Here is a 22,147-nt window from a genome sequence, read left to right on the forward strand (position 1 = left end):
TCGAGCAGAAAATCGAGCAGCTCGTGCATTTGGACAGAATTTGATGTACTGTAAATAAGTTTATTTGAAGCTAAATATTATTGTAACAGAATTCATATTGCAACATAGCAATAAAGATTTGATTTAGACCAAAATCATGCTTCATGCACAATAAAAACCACATCTTAACTGGGTGTCTGGGAGTGGTCTTCTTCAGCTTGGAGTGGGCTGGGGGTTAATGGCACATGCCCGAGTCGTGCCACATGCGGTTAAGACACTTTACACCGAGAGCATCAATCCTTATCCAGCATGACTCGGAGTGGACGTCACATGCGTTTAGGGTTGAGCACGGCTCACGGGAATCCTAAGTGAAAACGAATGGTAGTTCATCGACATGAGCACTTCATTCGTCTTGGTTTTCCAGTGTCTTTGTCTCTTTCGCAGTCTGTGTTTTTAGACCCTGTCTCCTCAAAGGTGTGAAACAGTCTTCATATTGCCTGATCATTTTAGCTAGACATATCCTTCCTGCAAGAATATTATGTATAATATTATGATGTTTGTCATTTTATGTTGGACTGAATGAACAAAATGACTAAAAAAACATGAAAAATCCAATCGATAGATATTCATTTGTATACATATCACCTATGGTGCTTTTTGGGTTTTTTTTACTGAATTTTTGGGGCTTCAAGTAAAAAAATTATAATAATACTTCATTGTGCAACTGGCCAAACAATGCAAAGAAAAAAAAACAGTACACTAAACAATAAAAACAAAAACAAAAGAAAAATAAATAAATAAAACACTAAGCAAAAAAAAAAAAAAAAATGTTTAATTATTAACAAAACATTCAATGCTGATGTTTTATTTGTAAAAATACTTCTAATATTCTAAAACCATTTGTCTGGTAAATCAAAGTCAGTGTGGTGGAGTAACAAACATGCAGAAAGGCATTTTATTGTCGTGAGAAAATAGATCAAAATCACTGTGCTGTTTAAGAATATCATGCATTTCGACCTTTTCACAAAAAAGCTAAATTAATTTGGGTCAAGCAAAATAACATTCAAAAAAGATTTATAACATTTATGATAAAAAAAAAATATCTGGAAACTTTTATTTTAAAAAATTAGGTATATTCAAAGTAAATTTAAATGTATTTATTCATTTATTTATATATATATATATATATATATATATATGTATGTGTGTGTGTGTGTGTGTGTGTGTGTGTGTGTGTGTGTGTGTGTGTGTGAGTGTGTGTGTGTGTGTGTGTGTGTGTGTGTGTGTGTGTGTGTGTGTGTGTGTGTGTGTGCCTTGATGATAAAACATTTTGAAACATTATATCTAAAATAAAACAAAACAAAAATACTAAATAAAATACAAAAATGCATGTTTGTAACCGACAAGAATACAAAGATCGCAGACCTGGCACTTGCATTTTGATTTCCATTTTAAAAACACACACCTCCGTTTGTCATTGACCTCTACATAAACTTTATAAACCTGAATCTTTTTGTTTTGAAGAGAAGAAAAGCCTTAAAACTCACTACCACAGAATTCAAAACTGCCAGCGAACCAAACTCTCAACCACTTGTCTTTTTTCCAGGGCTAATGAGTCGAGTTTTGACGCACTTCAAGCATTAAGGTGGTTTTCGACCTGAACTGGGCCCAACTCAAAGGCAGATGATTGGCACATGCTTTGACTTAATGACGATAATTACTTAGAAAAACAAAGCAGGAGACCACATCTGCACAGTGTAAAAAGAGCAGCCCCGCGGCCGAGTGCCGAGCTGTCAACGGCCCTGTGCTTTTTCCCACCTAGGGTGGGTAACTCTTAACACAAGCCACCGAAACGACGAGAACCAGATTAATACCAATCAACATATCCTTGTAAACAACCGTTAGGGGCCAGGCAGCAGGGGAAACTTCACCAGACGACAGTCCTGCCACACAGGAAGGGCAAAAGGGCTGCACTGTTTCATCAACTACTCCTGTTTTCAGTTTCTTTACAAAGTTTGCATAGTTTCAAACTGGATGAAACTGATTTTTGGTTGTTGTTTTTTTATTTTTTATTTGGCCGTCATACATTTAATCATACACTTAATTGTATAATAAAAGTTTACAAGATTTTTTTCAATTTTTATTTTCCTTTTCCATTATATATATCAAGAATATTATGAAGTTTAATTGAAAGGGATTTAACATGACCCAAATTAAGCTCTGTTTAAAATTTAAATCGGAATTCAAGTTTGTAGAAATGCAATCTTTTTATTATTTTTGGTTATTTTATTTTATTTTGGTTTAATGAGTCACAAAAAAAGTTTAGAGGTGTAGTTATCAAGCAAAATAATTTTCATACACTTTATTGTTTAAAAAAGGTTTTCAAGCATATTCAACTGTTTTTTTCTTTTTTTTTTAATCAAGAATATCATGAAGATTCACTGAAAGTTTTTTTTTATATTTTTTTTAAAGTAAAAAATATGTGATATTGTTAAAATAAATGTCTACAAGTATCTTCTCTATAATATTTAATTTAAAAATTGTAAAAAGGTTTTCTGTATACCGGTTATTCCACACTGACTTTGATTATAAAAATAATAAATTAAATAAATAAACATAAATTAAAAATAATAACTGCTTCATAGGTGTAATTATAAAAAGTAATAATTGTAAAGAAATTATAATTTAAAAAAAAAATTATACCTAACCCACTTGTTCTTTTTGAAAGAAATACAGTCTTTTAAAATGCATTTGTTATCATTTATGCATTTAGATTTTTCATTGCTCCACGCCAGAAAAAAGTGGGATTCCCCTTTATTTATGGTCAATAAATAAATCTTATCACATATTCCTGGCTGATTTGTTGTAAATTAGAGAAGAATGTGTTTTAAGACAAAGCAACGATTAAAACGCTTCATTCTAGTCAACAACAAGCACGCCTCACAATTACGACTTCTTTCAGATGAAATAATGATTTAAAAAGAGCACGGCCATGAATAATACATTCCCTGTTTATTTTGGATTTCATCTCCATGCAGAAAACGAATTGCTCACTAGTAAATTGGCATCAGCGTTTGACAGCCTTTATGAAAAAAAGAGAAGAAGAGGAAGAGCTTTTCTCTTGCCCGGCCTGACCCAGTTCTGGTTAATTATCTGCAAAGTTTACATCAAAGCCCTCCAAACAGTCCGCAGCGCTCAGATTCAACCAGATTCAAAAGACATCCACACAAACGTGAACCGATATCAGCTGAAATCATAAATCAGCCGCCATTGTTTGGCTGTCATTTGGGTGTCGGAGTGGTTTCTGGGTCGTGTTGTTGTAAGAGGGCTTGCGAGGTCGTTCCCAGAGGGTCATGTGATCCTCAATCTCCTGCCTGGGTAGCAGAGTGATTTGCTTTCCTATGACACAAACTATTACTACACCGAGCCGGCAGGTAATTATAAAGCAAATAAATGCGGGTGGGTGCCAAACGCGACAGCCGTGGAATTCCCTTTCCTCTCAACAGGAAACGTGTTACTCGCAATGATTATTCCTCGCTTTTTTGGCCAGATTCCAGCCTCAGAGTGCCATTATGCTGCATGCGGTAGGCCTGAGCTCACACTTCAACACTAGATTAAAATGCTAATCTACATTATTGCATTATTACCTGTCAAGACAGCTCTCATTTCAATTTAGTTCAACTTGATGTAATAAAATACTTTAACTTAAAAAAAATAGAAATATGAGCTAAAATAGTTAATAAGAACTAAATAGATATAAATAAAACAACTACTAAAAATGGTAAAATACACAACAAAATTACTTTCAGTCCTCTTAAAAAAAAAACAAATGCATTACTTGAAATAAAATAAAAAATACAACTTTTTTCAGCTAGCTGCCCAGACAACACTTATCATTTTAATGAAGTTTAACTTGATGTAAAAAAATAACTACATTTAAATAAATAAATAAATAAAAACTGAAATAATTTATAAAAACTAGACAGATATAAAAACACTAATAATAAAAAAATATTAAATGCTCAATTTTTTTTTTAAAGAAATTAAATTAAATAAAAAAATACAACTTTTTTTCAGCTAGCTGCCAAGACAACACATCTTATTTTGATTTAGTTCAATGCAATGCAATAAAATAAATAAACTTAAAAATAATAATAATAATAATAATAAAAACTGAAATAGTTCAGAAAACCTAGACGAGATTAAAAATGAAGATGACAAAAATCTTCATTAAAACTGAAATGAAAACAGAAAATGTAAAAAATAAAATCTGAGTCAAAATATGAATAAATCTGAAATCCTAAGCAATACTCTACTGCTAGAAGGGTGCTAACTGCGACTATGATCAGATCTAAAAGCTTTGTGTTTCTGCTTGCTGAGCCTCCATCAGCAGGATATTTGTGATCATCAGTAGCGGCCTGAATTTTTAACAGACATTTTTCTGTGTTTTCCGTCTTAAACAATTCGACTTGAAAAACATTTCCCCGGCTGGGGGTTTGGGGACCGGCTGACCATGGAGGCCAGAGGGAGCGAGAGACGAGCTGGACACCTGTCTTGAATGAGGGATTCCTGTCCTGTTTTTGTTTGTTACAGAGAGTTTTTAAAATTAGCTGCCCGTCTCTTTGTATGGGGTTCGCTGCGCTCTTCCAGGTTGCCCCCCGTGGACCCCTGTGCATCCATGTCAAAATAATTTCCCAAAACACCCTGTTAAAGAGCTCAGGAGGTGTTTGTGGTGACTGCTGAAATAGTGTTTGAATAGGGCTTTTCACTTCATATTTATATTTTTTTAATTTAAGACCATTTAGAAGAAGAAAAAAAAGACCAATAAGTCTAATAAAATGTCATTTAATTTAAGTACCAACTGAAATAAAATGTGTATTTTCAATAATTAAAATAATGTATGTTATGCTAAATAATATAGGTGAATAAATAAGTAGATAAGATTAAAACGTAAAGTAAATCATTCTTTGGTTGAAGGATCCACCTTACTTTAACTTCCTAAAAAACTTGTGCGTCCCGAGTTTGTGACCCCAAACCCCCTTTAAACTCTCTATCCTCAAAGTTATTGATAGAGGGAAATTATGAGCGTATAATGCTATGGACAATGCATGGTGGAGGGCCTATTATATACGGGTAATGGATAGCACTCAGTTTCTGAATGACATTGCACTGAGATTGGATGACGGAGGGTCGTGCGATTTATGAAGCACCTCCGCTCCCCCCCATCCCATCCCATCCCATCCTCACCCGCAGCTATTTATTTCCAGCCTGATAGAGAAGCACACGGTGGTGTGTATGGTTCAGGAGTTTGTTAATAATCAGCCAGTTTTGGGGTTGTATGAATGGGATCACTTAAGATTGGTTCTGTGGTCCAGGGTCATATATGATATAAATATGAGACAAAAACACATACAGGGGCATTTTTGCCACAATATCTCAAATTTCAGGGCGTAACAGCATTTATGGCATTGTTGCCCTGCATCATATTTGTTAACAGTCAACTGTATGAAATGTAGAATTATGTACAGGTCTGGGGGTGGGGCCAGTGCGTTAACTGCCTTATTTAAATATTTTAATCACGTTATTTTTTCATAACTAATTTAGTAAATCTGACAGCCCTATATATATATATATATATATATATATATATATATATATACATTAAAAGCCTTCAGAATTAAATTAATAGTTTAATTAATAGTTGATAATATACACAAAAAAGCAACGTAATTTATGTATTGAATCTGAGAACAACTAAAGAGTTCAAAATACTGTCGTAGCACTATGTTGTAGGAATATTACACTAACGTTACTTAACACTTTCTCAAAGAAAAAATGGCAACTCAACATACTTTGCAACGTCATAATTAATTACTACTAAACCTACTCAAAAAATACTATTACCACTTTTTACTGGAAATCACACACACAAAAAAAGTGTTTATCAAGTCTCCATTTCATTCATTTGGATATTCTGATAAATAAATATTTCTATTACATTAAAGCTTGAGGGCTTCAAAAAATTATCAATTTATTTTTAATAATAATAATAAACATAAAAATAATTAACTTGCTATGGAAATATAAAAATATTCATGTTATTTAACAATTTCTTCAAAGAAAAACAGCAGACAAAAGCGCTTTTGAAATTTCCAAAATAGATTTTTTTTTAAGCCTTCAGAAATTAAACATTAGTAACTATATAAATAAAGCTATTTTTTGTTTAATGTGATTTCATTTATGTACTGATTCTGATAACCGTAGGAAATAACCCTAAAGAATTCACAGTACCCTATGTACTGTAGAAACGCTACACTCATTTCATTTAACATTTCTAAAAGAAAAACAGCGCTTAAATTCTTTGCGAAACCACAATTCACCCGAACCTACTGAATACTAATATTCAAACTATTTGTATCGCTTTAAGACTGTTTTACTGGAAGTCTTTCTTCTTTAGGGAATAATCAAAACATCTCTCTTTCATTTCTATGTGTCGTGCTGAATACCCACACAAAAGCTAAAAGCCTTCAAAAAATGAATGCATCGTTTTTGACATGGATTTAATTTCTCAGAAATAAAGCTATTTCTTGCTTGTTTACATAACTATATTCTCATCCCCCTAAATAACAATGATTTGTTTGCCGTGTTGCTTCCCTCACTCAAAACGACAAAGTGCGGCCAATGAAAAAGGCTTGTCAACATTATTCCTTTTATTGATTTAACAATAAAGTCCTCTGGCTTAAGCTTTATGTTGTTATTGCCGCCTATTGAAAATACAATGAAACATGGAAGGGAAAGAAAAATCCCGACAGGAATTTCACATACTGTAAGACCGTCTATGCCCCCTGGATAAAGTGCGCATGTTATATTCTTCAAATGTTCAAGGGCGTTGCTTAGAAAGCAGCCGTGCCAATGAAATTACGAACTTATCCTCAATCAAAGCAGCTTCAGATGCTAGAATGCTTCATTCACCGCCCCACGCCGTCTGCATTCATATGAGCGCACGCCGTCTCTGCTTCCTTTTAAAAACCACGGGCCGTACCGAAGTATTTAAGAGCTATATGAAGCACTTAAACACAAGGTCTGCAGCTCTGAACGACTCGAGGACTCCGGGAACAGCGGCGGTGCGTTCTCCACGCACGTCAAAACAAACACCGAAAGTGTGCGGCATAAAGACATCCATTGACCAGAATTGTCAACGACTTCATAAAACTTTAGAAGAAGTTTGGCGTTTCGGTCGGTTTTTCTAACAAGGTTGAATTTACAATGCGGTTTAGTAGAGCGCACAGTTTTATTGTCATTGTTCGCAGCTGGGCAAAACAAAGGGTGGAATTTAGTGAGAAAACAGCTCGATCTGGTCGGTCTTGAACACATGGGAGTTATATTTTCACCTGTCACGTTTGAAAAGGAAGAGGCTGGCAAAATATCCAAGCGCTGAAACGATCACACAGAGGCCTGCCGCCATTTCCTGTGGATCCTGCATCTCCCCCCAAAAAAAATCTCTGACTCATTTTCTGTTTGGACTGATTCCGAGCCAAAAACCTGGAGTGAAATTGATAATAGTTTACACATTAGAGCGGACTTAACTGTCACTAATAAATCGGAGGGTTTTATTTACATATACCTAATAAATAAAGTGTTCAATAATGTCTGGTTGTTCATCCAGTTTACATTTATTTGATATATTATTAGGGAAAAAATGTTTGTGTGTGTGTGTGTTACAGGCAAATATATATATATATATATATATATATATATATATATATATATATATATATATATATATATATGTGTGTGTGTATGTGTGTGTGTGTGTGTGTGTGTGTGTGTGTGTGTGTGTGTGTGTGTGTGTATGTGTGTGTGTGTGTGTGTGTGTGTGTGTGTATGTGTGTGCCTTTTTTAAGACAATAAAATATTTTTATTCAGCGAAGACACATTAACTGAATCAAAAGTGACATTTATTATGTTATGAAGGATTTTGATTTCAAATAAATGTTATTTTACACTTTCTGTTTGTTGACGAAACCTAAAAACTTGAATATATCCCGGTTTCCACAAGAACGTTATCCTGCACAAGTGTTTTCAACATTTACAATAATAATAATCAATGATCCTTGAGCGGCAAATCGGCATATTAGAGTCATTTCTCTTGAAAGGCTCTTGAAGGAGTTTCAGAAACTAATCACAGGAATAAATTACATTTAGAAATATATTGAGGTAGAAAACACACTATAATTCTATTTCATAATATTACTTTTAAATATTAAAATAAAATGATCAAATTAATCGGCATTTCTGAAAATTATTTGCCAATTTCAAAACTCTTAATCATGCACATAACAAGATTAAAATATTTATAAATTAAAAATACTGCTTTGTGTTTCTACTACAATACACATTTTCCACAATATTTTTTTATATATTTCCTTTGATAGCATAAGAGACTTTTTCAAAAAACATAAAAAAGTTATTTTATTATTTAATTCAGTAAAGAAAGGTCAATAAATATTTCTTTCCACCACCAAAAATAATTACAGTACAAAATACAGATCACTGTTTTGAACTTCTTCAATAATCTAAAACAAGCCTTACTTAATTCATGTAAAATCTCATTTATACTATCAGTCTGTCAAGCGATCTGGTGATCTAGCAGTTTCCAGAGCTGAAGGACACAAATAATTATGGTTTAATCACTAGACGCTGACTTGAATGCTACACAACAAGCACAGAGCCATGAATACTGCAGGAAAGCAGACAGGAATCCATATGTAAAGATTGTTTGTGCTATCAACTAAAGCAATAAAAATACATCTGAGGAAAACAACTTGCACAAACTTTACCGTATGACCTTCAAGCACACACACGTTTAGTTGACGTATCCTCGGAGGAGACGCTTTACACACAAACGCCTTTAATGTGCAACTTCTGCTACGGCTTGAGACGTGGACAAACAAACAACAGAAAATGAAAACGAGGCAGACAGCTAAACTGCGACTTTGTTTCAGAAAGGCCTACATCCGTTATCCATTTTTTAATTAGTGTGGAAAACGCACTATTTATAGTGTGGTTTAATGATGCGAGTCAGGCTAAATCTCTATTGATTTTCTTGTGATATATATATATACAGCTCTATTACAGAAACGACTGATTAAGGAGCTGCAGAGATGGCAAACACACGACTCAAACCGCACAGGCTTGTAACCAATAAAGAACGACACACTTTTCTTTCTTTGATCGAAGAAGCACACACTGTGATGTTCTCTGTGACGCTTTTAAACAAGGCGTAGCTATAAACGAGAACATTTTGGATTAGTGGCAGCACTGCTAAAATATTTGTCAGCATAATTAAAAATATTTATAAACTAAAACGTGGTGTTATGCAAATAAACACATCTGTACTCTCTGTTTGGGTTTTGCACCTGCTGACATGCGGTTGATGTTTTTAAACAAATATTCCAAACGATTTCAAATGATAATAGAACGACGTTGATTCTAAATATAATTCTGAAAACGATTTTGGATGATCACAGAAGTGTTTGTCGTCCGCAAAATGAGAAATCAAAATATTTATAAATGAAAATATAATACTTTGTTTTTCAAATGCTACAAAACGATAAAAAACAAAAACAGAAAGACAAATACAGACTTAGTATGTTTTGATTTTGCACTCGCCTGCTTAAATATGGGACTCATGTTAAAATGTATAATAAATATATATTTTAATAATTATTTGTCATAAAGTGAATAAAAAAAATGTTCAAATGAACATTTTTTTTTTTTGGCGATTTTAGAATTATTAATCATGCACAGAAAAAACATTCTGTGCCTGCTTAAATATGGGATTCATAATAAATATACTGTATTTTAGAAATTAATTTAAATAATGAACAAACAACGTTTTAAAGAGTATTTTTGTTGAGTATTTTTTTTTAATTATGCACAGAACAAGATTAAAAAGATTTATAAATTAAAACACACAGCTTTGTGTTTTTAAAGCCACTGTCCACATTTTCCACAAAACGGCAGGAAATTAAAAACAGGACAGACCTGTAGATCATGTGATATTTGAATAACTTCCCACAATATTCTGTATTTTTTTTTTTATCTACTGCCTGCTGAAATGTGTTATTTATATAAAATTAATAATAAATCACACCACTTTCTTTTTTCTCATAAAAAAAAAAAAATGAAATGACTAAAGTAAATTACTAAATAAATCTACATTTCCCAGAATGCTCAAAGCAGCTTATTAAAGCCGAGCTCAACAACCGTGAATGAGGATTTCACGGGAAAAGGAAGCAACAGAGGATCTGTTCGGAATCCTGTCTTTCGCCCAAAACTAATTTCACCCAGATTCTGACAGTTACTAAAAGAGAAACGCTGGAAAAGGACGACACTTTTCAGAGATTTTCAGCGTTTACCAGAAGTCTGGATAAAAGTCGAGTCCACACACAGATGCTCTCAGTCCGTGTTAAACAGCAATTATCTCTTCCCTCCCTCCGGTTTACCTCAGCTCCAGAAACACTCTTACCTGCAGCGAGTTCAGGAGGCTGAAGACGTACGCCATGACCACAGGGAACGGCACCAGGACGCCACAGAGCCACGTCAGGCCCAGGATCGGCAACAGGACCAGCACGGCTTTCACTGCCGCCCTACAACAGACCAATCATATCAAAAACACTTTATTTTATTATATTGCTGCATAGATATGATCACACACACACACAAACACACACACACAGATTTCGGGGGTCACAACGGGAGCTGCTGCTTATTCTCACATTGTGACAATTTCCACGCTAAATCGCTTTTAATTCTGTTTAGTATAAAATTACCTCCCTATTCAGGTAACCGCTAAAGCGAACCAGCTGCGGTCCGAGCGGGCCCTGCCAAGCGGAGGAAGCGTGTGTTTGATTTTCCTTGGAGTCCCACACACACACACACAGGGGCCTTCTGAGGGCCCCCCACCTCAGCGACTGATGCCGGAGGTCCAGACACGTCGAAATGTTGGGGACGTGTGGCAGCTTAATTTGCGTTGTGGTTATTTGCTGAATCTATAAACCAACATGAGAATCGTATAAAGGCCTGGTTTTAAAAAACATAACGCCGGGGTCCTGCAGTGACCGAGCTGTCTGAAAGTTTACTTTTGAGGGTGGGGGGGTTGGGGGTGGGGGGCATAGAAACGTTCCATTAATGGGCCGAAAAACAAACAAAACATCTGATGTTGAAAGAGGCTGTAATGTGCGAACAGAAAGCCAGAATGACTGGGATCAGTGGGACTGCTCGAGCAGACGGGGGCACAGCTGTGAAAGGGCGCCTCCATGTGGCACATGAGAAAGAGTCCCGTCCCATCCCGTCCCATCCCGTCCCATCCCGTCCCATCCTACCTCATCTGCTCGGAGACCTGCTCTTCTGGGCTGCTGTTCGGAGTCATCATCAAAGATCTCCTCCTGGATGTGGCGATGGTGATCAAGACCACGCGCGTCAGAATCATCATATTCACCTTAACAGTTGTTATAATAATTAACACAGTATTAGAATCTATAAAAAGTATTATCATTATTGTAGTAAATATTAAACATGCACATATATATGTAAGTGCATAAAATAAAAAATAAAGCGTTAACACACGTTATTTATTGTAATTTTTTGGAAACATAAAAAAATCTGTAAAGAAATATCAACTTTAAACACATCTATATATTAATGTAATAATCACTGCATTGTTATTATATAGCCTATATATATTAACATAATAATAACAATTATTTAAAAATGTTATTTAAATTTTATATATATATATATATATATATATATATATATATATATATATATATATATATATATATATATATATATATGCATTTATTTAAATATTTAATTATTGTTTAGGAAATATACATAATTAAAACATTACTGCCATATGTTATTTATTGTTATTACTAGTTGTCACACATGAATTTGTTTGCATTATATAAAAATAAATACAACAATATAAACTTTACACAAATATTATATATTAATGAAATAATTACTACATTATTACATAGCTTATACATTAATGTAAAAGACTAAATTCTAAATAATAATTTTTTTATCATTTGCATTTTTAACTGTATACCAAAAAAAACACACTATATTATACAAAATTAGCATATTGTAAAAATTATAAAAATACAATAAATGAAATTCATTTTGTAAGTTTTTTAATAATTGTAAAAGTTTTAAAATTGCTGGTTTTATTTTTCTTATAATTTTTCTTCATTATTATTTTACTTTCTTTTATGTAAAGCACTTTGAATTACCATTGTGTACGAAATGTGCTATATAAATAAACTTGCCTTGCCTTGCCTAAATTTATGTGTAATAAAGACCTTTTATATTATAGATTTGTATGTGCAAGTATTTATTTTGTTATTAAACACACCTAACAAAAACATTTAGCTTATGTTATATTTATTTATTTATGTTGTTTTATTTATTTTTTGTTACTGTTGTTATTATATATATTAAAAATACACAAATACACAAGTGCACATATATAAAAAATATAAACAAAATGTACATTTTGCCACGTGTATATTTTTGTATTATATAAAATACATGAAGCAATATCAACTTTATATGAATGTATATATGAATGTAATAGTTACTACATTATTATTACAAAGCTCATATATTAAAGTAATAAAATTGTAATTAAAATTGTAATTAAATTGCTTTTTGTAATTCAACTGTATATACCAAACATAACACACTATATTATTATTTAAAAAAATACTGCACATTGTAACATACATAATATAAAAATATAATTAAAAAAAGTTGTATATTATATATTTTATACATGTATGTATGTATTTTATTACATTATTATTGTTATTATACATACATAAAAATATTTTTGCATTTGTTTTTCATTCATTCCTTTATTCATTTCTTTCTTTAGCGCTTGTTATTATGATTGCGATTATAAAAGAGAAGACAGACCACAATAATGAAGATGACAGGTCCTGCAAAGCCCCATATGACTCCGTTCTGAACAGTGAGCCAGCAGCAGAGGCCAGTGTGATGGACACGATCAGCACGGGCAGACCTGTTACACAACACACATTTCTACATCACACTATGCTTCTGCTTTGTTCTTTTCTTGGTTTGCGGTAAAGTGTAAAAAATTTTTCTACAGTTTGGATGTTAATGTATTAGTTTTAACGTGTCATTTAAGAAAAAGCAGTGCAAAATCAAATCAAGTACATGTGAATATCCAGTGCTATCAAATCAACGGGAAACCTGCATTCCTGTTCTCTTGAACCCAGTCAATAACTGCGCAGTACAACAGACTGAAGAGGAGATTGGGGGCGGAGTCACATTACCCCAGCCAATCAGGTAGTAGTATGTCATGTGTCGGTCCTCGCTCAAATTAACGCTCACTACTTTGCTCCAGAGCAGCAGGCCCTCCACCAGCATCCAGCTGAAGGCTGCCATGAAGAACAAATGCATCAGAGCTGCCACGAGCGTGCAGGCCACCTACAGGGCAAAGGTCAGAGCGCAGGAGGTCAAGGGTCAAGAAGGCAGCCGTGTATTTATCCAGCTTATCCAACGCCAAATATGGCTACTGCACTAATGTCAGACTGCTGCTACTGAGATTGATCTAAAAATAGACTTGGTTTCCTTTTTAAAAATGCAATATTATAGGCCTGATAGCATTTCATAAAGCAATAAGCCATTAGAGGATGTGCGTTTAAGGTTTCTTGAACTTGTCACCCTTAAATATAATAAAGACACTGTAACACGTGACCTTGCATGGTGTATACTAATGTGAAATAAAGCTCTTTCTGATTCCGATTAAACGGACTGTTACATTAATATTGTTAATACATTTATATCAGTTTTAAAAAATATTCAAATGTATTGTGTACAGCAGGGTTGTTGATAACTATAATAATTAAGCGATTTTAAAATAAAGCTGAAATTGGAAGAAAACTTGAAATAAATCTTTAAAAAATAATAATACATACTGAAGCTGAAGTACTAAAATTACTGAACTAAACTTAAATTATTATTATCTAAAATGTTGATTGTATTGTATTTTTATATTAATTTTAATATACTGTATATAGTGCTATTTTATTATTGACTATTTTGGTAACACTTTAAATTAAGGTTCCATTTGTTAACTATATTTAATGCATTAACTAACATTAACAATGAGCAAAACATTTGTTACAGTATTTATCCATCTTTATTAACATTAGTAAATAAAATGAGAACTGTTCATTGTTAGTCCATGTTAGCTCAGGTCCAGTAATTACCATTAATAGATTAAAAAAAATGTATTTGAATAATGCATTAGTAAAATATACAATGCTTTAAAGGTTTATTTGAACTAATGTAGTTAACTAATCTTAACAAATGGAACCTGATTGTTATTATTTTATATAAAAAACTTTATCATAAAATATTCTTATGCATGACTGTGTTATCAACTAAAGCTAAATCCATTTAAAAAAAAAATGTAATGTTACATAACTGAAATAAAGTTGAAAAATTGAAATAAATAAAAAATAAATGAATCCTATACAGAAATATACATGAAAATAATAAAAATTTCAAAGCCACATACGATTATTAGAACTTAAAATAATTAAACTACAATAATTTAATTATAAAAAAATAATAATCATTAAAACTCCAAATATAAAAATAAAAGCTAATTCAAAATATTATAACAATTACAAAAAGTAAAGATTAATTAAACATGAATTAAATATTCAGTTAAATCATACCAACAATTACAAGCTCATTTTAAATGTAATGCTACCAAATAAACGTGTGAGAAACACCAAACCTTATTATGAACAGCAGCACCACTGCAGAGAAGGACAATCTGAGCACAAGTCAGAGACACAAAAAGATTTTTGTCAACTGATGTCCGATCTGATTTCGGGATGCTATAAAAAAAAAATACAAAACACTTTTTTGTCACACATGCATTTTTCGCAATCATTCAGACACGTTTTGAGAACGACAAATAAGGCAAACTGTATGTATTTTGGTAACCCAGATGCAGTGAGGCTGATTAGCAGCAAACAGGCCATCAATCTCTTAAAGAAAGCAGCTTGATGAACCTCTCTTTGTGTGACCCTTCCCTTTAATTAACTCTCCTGTAATGCCATCATAAAACTCCAGCTTCAGGCTCATTTGGCACTGAGCGCTAATTAGCCGATTAGTGGTTTTCAATACTTATTCATCCTCTCCACTGAGCGCTATTGACGGCGTGCTGCTGAGAGTCAAGCATGCTGTCGTGACCCTCCTGAACCCAGCGCTGGAAGTTAGACATCATGAAAGAGAGCGAATCGAATGCTGCCAGAGCACATCGTGCAGTGTTTCCTCGACAGAAGCAGGTAGTGCATCGGTGAAAAGCACTTACTCTAACACGGTAAACAGCATCAAGGTCACCAGCAGAGCGCAGAGAGACGCTCCGGATCCGATAAACGTCAGCTTCGTCAGAATGCTCTCCTCTTTAAGACTCCACTGTGGGGAAAAGACCCATCACAACACAACCATCTCGTGTTCCTAACGCTCTGTCTGTCTCTCAGTCTGACTGAAATACATGTTAACTAGCGTTTATGTGAGGACTGATGCCATTACTGCGCTACAGTGGGGCTTGGGCTTTAATGTGAGATCAGATTCGCACTTTATGAAGTTCTGCAGAATAACTCCTCACATAAACACAAAGACTACTAGTAAGGCTTGCTTGCGTTTGTGAGCTAACAGTGACCTCTATTGGACAGATTGAGTTATAACAGAAAGTGGGATCAGTCAGGACAGTATATTTATATTAAAGATCAAATGGCTTATTAACATTTCTCAGGCAAAAACTTAACTTTTAGTCTTACATATTGTACCATTTTATATTAGTATACATTTTTTGTTCATAAGAAAACCCATGTATATGTAATTATGTAATGCATTTAAGTAAAAATTTAATTATTATTTCTTAATTTTGAATATATATATATCAAATATTTTATATATTTTTATTGGTATAAATAATTTATTCATAAATAAAATAAGTAATGTTTATAAATAATAGTGTACTTTATATACATTTATATATATATATAAATATATGTGTATATATGTGTATGTGTATATGTATTTAAAGTACACTATTATTTAGGGTGTAAGTTTAGGGTGCACAGGATGTACTGGACAGACACAGGAACATCTTCTGCCCTGGAAACATCTCGAACCGTTGCTGAGATCACTGCTGTGGCCAGCTGACCAGTGTGACGCCTGCAAATACATGAACAAACCAGAGCTGATGTAATGAATTATGAGGCCAATCAACTATAAATCCAAATGTAAACATCAATATTGGTGTAGAAACTTCATCAGGCTCATGCTAACCTCTCGACTGCCTGTTGGTCAGCATGGGTTTTCACCTCCAGTCTGGACAACATCTCTAACAGGTTACTGTAGTAGCTATGAATAACCATCACTTCCTTGTGGCCTGTTAAAAAACATTAGCCTCTGATATAACCATGGCATTTATTTGTAGAAATAAGAAAATTACACAAAAGCCCTCCATATCTCACCAAGAGAAAAGACTCGCTGCATTTCTGACTCTGGTATGAGGATCTCATCACGGCTGGCGAACTGTCCGCCGTGAATCGAGGGCTTGAACACACAACTGCAGCTCCCTGCCGTCAGCCTCCGTGGCTCCAGGTGATATCTGAGGAAGCAGTTGATCTTGTGACTCAAAAAATAACAGAGACAACCAAAATCGCCATGGCTAAATAGTGCTTGAATGCAATTAGGTTTATCTTTATTGCTCTACCTCTCAAGAAAGCAAATATTGACTCACATTTTTCAGAGTTCAGAGATGATGCTATCTAGTCATGCTGAGGCAAAAAAAAAACCTGTACCCATGTTCTTTGTTGACATTGTGAAGCTTTTGCGCTTGATCCAGAGAGCATCCGCCAGCATACACAGCAGCTTGTCAATGTTCTCCAGCATTGTCAATGGTCCAGAGTAATCCTATGAAAATACAGGAAACTAATTCACAACCTTGATAGAAGAGTGCTCTTTTTGAGAGGATTTGGTTTCAGAAGAGTCCATTTCAGTCTCATAACATACCCCATGTGTTCTCAAATCCTCCCATTCTTCGGCCATATCAGGGTTGATGAGTCCGCTGACTAGTTCCAAGCAATTGCGGATCATAGATATGAAGACATCAGTCGAAACGACTATTTTATTGAGTTGAGTGGCCGTATCGATGGCTTCTGTGAGATACAGAAGATCAGAATGTGTGAGGACGTCTGCTTTGCTGTCCATAACTCTCAAGACCCTTATGAAACAAAAATATATTGCAGTATATTGGAAAATATCATGTAATATATTAGGCATATATTCTTAAATAATGTATCCTATGGAGAAAGATGAGGATAATGTACGATCAGGTGATTAGATAGTTATATTGTATGTCTGTGTCAATAATGACTGTATTTGGATCCTTTGGTTAGTGTATGTTTATAGTGAATCTAATAAAAATCAGCCGTGGGTTCTATCTAACTCACAGGTTTGGAAGGAATCTCATTGCTGACTTGTGAGAAGAACGAGGTTCTAGGAAAACCAAGGTCCAGCTGCTCTGAAATGAAGAAGGAAAATGCCCGGATTATGACACGTGGTCAAACACAACAAGGAACTGCATTTTAGAGATCCGAACAAAACAAAAACACAACTTAACAAAAGAAGAAAAAAATGCAAAAGATAACAAAACAATAAAACAAAAAACATTTAAAAAAATACTCAAAACAACAAGATGACAGAACAAAACCACACAAAACAAAAACAAAATGAAACCAAAGAAAGCATAAAACACAAAAAAAGAATTATGCAAAAGATAACAAAACACAATAAAACAAAAGCAAAAAAAACAAACATAAAAAAATAACAAAACAAAAATGCAAAAGATAACAAACACAAAAACAAAATGAAACAACACAAAGCATAAAACACGAAACAAATAGGCAAAAGAAACAAAACAAACAATAAAACAAAAAAGCTAAAATTATCAAAAAAATTTAAACACAAAAACATTAAACATAAAAAAAACGGGCAAAAGATAAAGTCAAAGATAAAAGCAAAACAAAAAAACATAAAAAATTAAAAACAATTATTATAGAGTCATCATTGTGAACTCTGTAATATACCAAATGATTCACTATTTGAGAAACGATTCACAGTTTCACAAATCTTTTTGATGGCCTCAATAAAAAGGACAGGTTCATAAGGATAATTCTACCATGAATCGGACATCAGGTTGTTATTTCGGTAAAATAATTTGCGTTTGCAATCCACTAAGTTGTGGTTTGGAACGCTGAGATGACTTATCAAACCATTAAAGGTGAAAACTATATATTTTATATTTTGTAAATGCATGTTACGGAGCGTATTTATTCATAATGATACATATGTTTCTTTTTTATTAACTTTCATAACATCCAAGTGGAACAGACTTTTCTTCATCCAGTCAATAACAAATGGACAGAACTAAGTCCCACTCTAAATTTGTTATTTTTTAATGATCCGTTTCACAGAATAAAACATGTGTCACTACTTGTGTTACATCGGGTCTTTAGTAGAGCTTCAGAATATCATAAAGCAGGTGATCCCCTTTTGGGAACAGGCATACACTTCCTTTGTGTTTAGCACATGAGCTATAAATAAGTTTTCCACTTGCAGGGTCAAAGGCTACACAGGTTTTGATGGAAAGACTGTGATGCAGACCTGGACACAACCCAGAGATGACCAGCTGGTCTTGTAGTTGGATTTTAGAGCCTATAAGAATCAACAAACAAAAACTAGATTAGCAGACAATTGGTGTTTTTGAGTAAATTCATCCGTCTGGGGCCACTGAGCAGCCGGCAGCCCAAGTTTGTTTCAAGTCTGCCAATTTTAAGATGTCATGGTGAGTCATAGTTCTTGATCTCTCCAAGTCTTTAAAGACCATGTGTCCTCTCTTCAGAAAACAATAAGTGTCCATGACTCATGTGAAGAGTATATTCTGAAGGGTGGGTCTCTGCATTACCGCATGGATGAAATATTTACAACCATCCCAGCCAGAGGTTACCAATCAAAACTTGGCTGTATGTCCCGCATGGCGGGAGAGTGGAAATTATTATGCAAAGACGCGAGGGTGACATAGCGACTCTACCTTGACATGGCGAGTTCCCTCTACAAGTCTGCAGGGACGTCTTTATTTCCAGCATGGACTCGTTCCACTTGAAGAACAAACCAAAAGGGACGGCCAAGCAAAGTTTTCCCATGCTCTGGATTTCGGAGTCAACCAAGAAACGATCCCAATTGTACAGTTGTGTAACACTCCCCCAAAAAAGGGGCCTTGTCGTTGTTGTAGTCCCCGTAAATCTCCTGTTCTTGTCCAATCATGAAAATACCATCACCTCCGATATGACTGGTTGAGTTGAGGGAACTCCCAGAACCCACAAGGGCTCCATTCACCCAGATGAACCAATTCCCGGTATTCCCATCCCAGCTCGTGCATACAAAGTGCCAGGAAGCATCGTTGGGAAAGCCAGTTATGTAGGACGTGTTTGACCCATGCACCAGCAATGCAAGATGGACCGGTTCGTTCCCGGTGATTTGTGCTTGTAGTTGGAACTCTTTAATGAACGACTGAATGGCGTATGAGAAGACTGTGGAAAGACCGTGGCAAGTGGGATCAAGCTGGAGGTGAGCGCAAACCATAAGCGCTTCCATTTTAGGAAATTTGTGACTTAGTCGAACCGATTCCGGTGCAGACGCACTGGAAATTCCAGCATGTATATGTCTGGAGGACCTGGAAGACATCCTACAATGTTTACTAAAGAACAATATTGCCAATGTAGCGAATATGAGGCATGCTGGGAAAAGTGGGATATGGTGCTGCTCACCATTTTTTTGAAACATGCCTGCACTTTCTATCCATACGGGTTGGGTGATATTTAGGGAATGCAGGAAACTGTTCAGCTTTCGAATCCCTTCAGTACTGGACACCAATCACAAAAGACCCTGAACGCTGGAGGCACAGGCTGCGGGCAACGTCCCATGGCTGACGATCTGGCACGTACTCAAAGTAAAAGTCATCACGTGTACGCAGGGTTCTGCTCTCCACTGTAAACACGGTATTTTTTATTGACAAACACAATCTCACAATCTCAAACGCATTTGGCACTTTCTGTGTTAACTAGTTGTACTACATGTGATTTCAAACTCTATTTTTAAATGTTTTAGTTAAAGATGGTATCTTTCGTATTAATATTTATTTCATATTAATACCTATTTTAACAGTGCTGCGTGATTATATTGGAATTTTAAGCATGTTAAACAATTAACGTACACTTTGAATGCTGTGATTAACGTTACCTTTTTCCATGCAGTGATGAATGAGGACCTTGGAGGTGGGGAAAAAAGGTTTGCAATTAAATAAAAATAATATTTGAGTCAATTTCAACGGCATTTCCATAAGTATTCGTATAAGGCAAACTTAACATTTTGCCACATAACTGTTACTATTTAAACGTAACTTACATTGTATTATTGGTCACTTACAATAACGTTGGAGCAAATAATTTTCAACAGATTCATCCTAAGAAACAAAATACTGTATTAACAATGACACAAGTGAAACTTTTTATTGAAAAACAGTAACTTAACAGGGTTTTTTTTAGCAGTTTTAAAAACTTTCAACGAAAGGTAACAGAGCATTACTTCATGAAATATTCATGGGTAGCCTATGTAAAAATCGGAATAAAACGCCAATTACCTGATATGAGGTAAAGTCTTAAATGTGATATTTTATCTCGAATAGTCCTAAAGTTAAACAAACGGTTGACTCTGTTCTTCTTTCCGTTAGAAGTGTTGTTGGTGACTGAGGAAGTAAGGTTAACTCTGAGTGAGATCATAGAAGCAGCGCGCGCTCCCGCTCGAGAACAGAGGGCAGTTCCCGCCACTCCCCTCACCATCAACACAGCTTTTATATTTGCATTTGTGAGCAATTAAAATCTTTAATTTATGTAGGCTAAATGATTGTTTACGGTGTAAAAAATTGTCCCCGTGTGAGCAAAACAGTAGTAAAACCGAAATAACAAGAAACATTAAATTTAACGTGTGTTAAATATTGCCTTTAGCATTTCAAATGACATAATTTTAACATAACGTCATTATTTTTTTAATTTAAATAGCTTTAGCATAACTTATTTTAAATAATAAAGTCATCTTGTTGCTACCACAAGATTTTTATAGATACCTAAAATCATAAATATTGCTACTTGAAAAAAGATAAACTTTAACATAGGGAAGAAAAAAAAAAGATTTTATAAACCTTAAACTCCTTTTGTTTATCTAGTTAAATAACAGTTCTCATTATCATTTAATTTAACTTACTACAAACTATATATAGTTAAAAATAAATAAAACAAAATAAAAACGTATTAAAACCTTATGTGGGTTTCCTTTACATAATCGATTAAGCCAAACATCTACAACACATAACTACCACCATATGTGTAATGCAACTCAAATAAAAATATAAAACAATGTTACTTTGTAAATGAGACATTTTCCAACAGATTCTGGTTATGATCAAGATAAATATTAATAAACAAATTATATAGAAACACAGAAAAGTCATGCAATTGTGCAGTATGTTTAAACAGAACAGCAGACTTCTTGTCCCAGTGAGTATTTATAATTGAAAGTTTAAATTTGTGTTGATTGTGGAAGAATTACATGATCCAGAGTAAATGCCACTGCAAATGCTAAAAATCTCCATGCAAATGATTTTGTGAAATATCAGTTTGCCCAAGCTTGTGCAAGCTTTTCAAGTGCAAAAATATGTTGAGAAGTATTTTCTGCATGAGTTATAAAGGACTTGGGTGCTTGATCACTTGCAAAATACACAGAAACCAATCTCTTAAGTTGTTCTCTTAAGCACTTCTTTACAAACTTGTAGGCCTGAGTGCATCCTGTAAACACATCAAAATGAAAAGTAAACTTTAACATTAATCATTGTACCAAATATAATTATATACATAACTAGTACCCCTTCAATCTGCAGCTATCCAAAAATCACACCCAGCAGGCGTCTCTGGAACCTATGCTA

The 22,147-nt window shown here is 34.2% G+C and overlaps 1 pseudogene; it reads right to left on the bottom strand.

Annotated features, from left to right (window-relative positions):
- LOC113040532 (adhesion G protein-coupled receptor L3-like) overlaps positions 1 to 20,928 on the bottom strand; it is a 56,805-nt pseudogene extending 35,877 nt beyond the window's left edge.
- Positions 20,929 to 22,147: the final 1,219 nt, after the last annotated feature.

This window comes from Carassius auratus, chromosome 22 (assembly GCF_003368295.1).
Source record: "Carassius auratus strain Wakin chromosome 22, ASM336829v1, whole genome shotgun sequence".
In the NCBI taxonomy this organism is placed as follows: Eukaryota; Metazoa; Chordata; class Actinopteri; order Cypriniformes; family Cyprinidae; genus Carassius; species Carassius auratus.